The sequence below is a fragment of the Triticum aestivum genome, chromosome 6A (genome assembly GCF_018294505.1).
Source record: "Triticum aestivum cultivar Chinese Spring chromosome 6A, IWGSC CS RefSeq v2.1, whole genome shotgun sequence".
Taxonomy (NCBI): domain Eukaryota; kingdom Viridiplantae; phylum Streptophyta; class Magnoliopsida; order Poales; family Poaceae; genus Triticum; species Triticum aestivum.
The window spans coordinates 485,734,869-485,738,813 of NC_057809.1; positions in this window are offsets into that span (position 1 = coordinate 485,734,869).

The window sequence follows — 3,945 nt, forward strand, 5'->3', positions numbered from 1 at the left end:
CATAGGATCAACGGTGCCGTAAAAAGGAAGTTTTATTTACCACACTAAGAACTGCTAGACGAAGTGGAAGATGAGGCCGAGCAGTTTGATCTTCCATGCCCTAACTTGGCGACGGAGGACACCTACGGCGACGGCGGAGAGGACGATGTCCGCGGTCGGCGTGAAGACGGCGTCGGAGAGGTTGCGGCAGCGAAGCGCTTCGTCATCGGCGTCGTCGAGGGCTAGCGGTGGCACTAGGGTTCGTGCGAGATTGGAAGAAGAGATAATGACCACCGTGAAGTGTGTATTTATAGGTACAGGGGCGGCACTGCGTTATTACACAGGTGCCCCTGGCGATTCGCATCTGAGGAACATGTGGCATTATGCAGAATTTTGGGGTTTGTTCCACGTCCCACGCACGCCTGGATTGTCGGGTGGTCGTTCCTACTTCTCCGGGTTTCATGTGGAGGAATGAGCATTGAAAGTGGACTTAAAGTTTGTCTTTGTATCTTCTGCTGACAAGGACGCAGAGAAGACATTCGATAGTTTCAATAGAATGCATATGATTTGGAGAGATAGAGTTTGAGATAGATAGCATAGAGAGGTTGGGGTCCGATCACATTCACTTAGTTCAAAAGATTTAACAAGAATACATAGCTATAAGTGAATGCTGTAGAGGACAGAACACTAGTATATATATAATCAACATAGTGAAGCTAATCATGAAGACATGTTGAGATTGAAGCCAAACCAAATGTGAAGACATAGCAAGGTAACGCCATGAGTGAAACACTTCAAAATAGAACATTTGGTGGTGGCGTTACCCACCGTATAGGAAGTATTAGACCCAGACACGGCGCACAATTATCGTGGCGCTCCGAAGTCAAATTCCACATTAATGTATTCACACTTAGAATGTATGTCTTCATTGATTGAAGATATACTTTACTTCGTGTGCTGCACATCTAAGTCATCAATATGCATAAGGGTTAGGATGTGTGCCTGATCACAGGACATTTGAGGATTCCAGGATATTTAGCTCACAACGTAACTTGCAAAATCACTTCTCATCCAAGGGCTTGGTGAAGATATCTGCCAATTGCTCTTCAGTGTTGACATGTATGATATCAATATCTTCCTTCACAACATGATCTCTGAGAAAGTGATGACGAATTTCAATGTGCTTTGTCTTCGAGTGCTGAACTGGGTTGTTGGCAATCTTGATGGCGCTTTCGTTGTCGCAGTAGAGTGGCACTTGCTTCAGATGAATGCCATAGTCTTTGAGCGTTTGCTTCATCCACAGAAGCTGAGCGCAGCAAGATCCAGCAGCAATGTATTCAGATTCAGCAGTGGAGAGAGATACACAGTTCTGCTTCTTTGAAGACCAACATACAAGTGATCGTCCCAGAAAGTGACATGTGCCTGATGTAGACTTGCGATCAACTTTGTCACCAGCATAATCAGCATCCGAGAATCCAACCAGATCAAACTCTGAGCCCTTTGGATACCATCATCCTAGAGTTGGGGTGTGAGCCAAATATCGAAGAATTTGCTTCACAGCTAAGTGATGCGACTCCTTTGGTGCCGCTTGAAATCGAGCACACATGCAAACACTAAGCATAATATCTATCCTAGATGCACATAGATGAAGTAAAGAACCAATCATGGAGTGGTATACCTTTTGATCGAACTCTTTACCATTGTCGTCAGGACCCAGATGATGGTTGGCTGGCATTGGCGTCGTGAAGCCTTTGCAGTCTTGCATACCGAACTTCTTCAGGCAATCTTTGAGATACTTCTCTTGAGATATAAAGATGCCATTGCGTTGTTGTCGTATTTGAAGACCGAGAAAGAACTTCAGCTCTCCCATCATAGACATTTGATATTGCTCTTGCATCATATATCCAAACTCTTCACTGTACTTCTGATTGGTGCAGCCGAAGATAATGTCATCCACATATATTTGGCACACAAACAGTTCACCATCATATGTCTTAGTGAAGAGAGTGGGGTCGAGAGAACCAGGTATGAAGCCTTTGCTCTTCAGGAAGTATTTGAGTGTGTCATACCAGGCCCGAGGGGCTTGTTTCAGGCCATACAGTGCCTTGTTGAGCTTGTATACCATGTCAGGATGTTTTGGATCTTCAAAGCCAGGAGGTTGTGCAACATACACTTCTTCTTCAATCTTGCCATTGAGGAAGGCACTCTTCACATCCATTTGATAAAGAAGTATGTTGTGATGATTTGCATAGGCCAGCAGTATGCGTATGGCTTCAAGTCTAGCCACGGGAGCAAATGTTTCACCGAAGTCAATGCCTTCCACTTGAGTATATCCTTGAGCAACGAGACGAGCTTTGTTTTTGACAACTTGACCATGCTCATCTTGCTTGTTGCGGTATATCCATTTGGTGCCTATTATGTTGTGCTTCCGAGGATCGGGACGCTTGACCAGTTCCCATACATTATTCAGCTCAAACTGTTGAAGCTCGTCTTGCATAGCTTGAATCCATTCAGGTTCCATGAAGGCTTCTTCAACTTTCTTGGGTTCTGTTATTGAGACGAATGCGAAGTGCCCATAGAAATTTGCTAGCTGAGTTGCCCTTGAACGAGTGAGTGGACCGGGTGCATTGATGCTATCAATTATTCTTTCAATCTGCACTTCATTGGCAACGCGAGGATGTACAGGGCGAAGATTTTGCTCTTATTGATCATTGTCGTTGTTAGAAGGAATGTCTTCAGGATGAGCATTGTCTTCATGTTGATCAGGTGCTGAGATGATAAGTTCTTCTTCAAGATGAGCTTCAGAAGGTATAATTTCTCTAGTTCCCATTAGCTTGATTGATTCACTGGATGGAACTTCATCTAGCACATTTGGCAGTTGCTCTCTTTGTGAACCGTTGGTCTCATTGAACCGCACATGCACTTTTTCAACCACTTTGTAATGAAAGAGATTGAAGACTCTATAGGAGTGTGAATCCTTTACATATCCAAGCATAAAACCTGTCAGGACCCTGACTCAATGTCACATCGATCTAGCCTGTAACACCTCATATCACTTTGCGGCCTCACGCACGGTATTCCCACGGGTGTCGCCTTACCTTTGCCCGGGACCGTTTGCGCCTTTTGGCTCATGTATATGATGATGTCGCTAGCATCCATATGATAAGGAGCCCGGGCTGACATGACTAGTCGTAAACCCAAAGTGGCACAGACTTACAGGGACAGGCATCCATGACCCAGCATCGAACGTGTCGGTCATCAGCAAGTGGGTCCGGGCTGTAGCACTGGGCTAGCAGGACTCCGGTAAACCGGGCTGTAGCGGGCTAACAGGGCTCCGGTACTCAATGCGTGACATTTCCCCGAATGGACAGACACAGGAACGAAGAAGGACACATGCCGGCCAGCCTAAGTGTTCCGGAGCAGTAGCAAGCTACCATGGCTCAATGGAAACACTAGGAGATATTTCCCGGTAAGAGAGGCTACTAAAGGTAAACAACTAGATAGTCAGATCCCACACATACCAAGCATTTCAATCATACACACAATATGCTCGATATGTGCAAATACAACAAGGCATCACAACATGACTCTACAACACAAGTACTTTATTTAAAGGCTCAGAGAGCCATACATAACATACATACAAGTACGGGTCACACGACCCACATTCAAGTCATACAGTCATACAAACCAGCAGCGGAAGTAACTTGTCTGAGTACAGACAACTAGTAAAATAAAAGAGGCTTGGAAAGCCTAGCTATGCTACGTGGACCTTCACAAGCTCAGGATTACCACCTGGGCCTTAGTCTACTCATCGATGTCAACGTCTACGAAGAACCCATCAGAAGGGGTTGCAGCGTCTTCTGTAAAATGTAAATTATAGCAACATGAGTACAAAGGTACCCAGCAAGACTTACGTCAGATCCTACATACATGCACATTATCAAGAAGGGTTGGTGGAGTTAT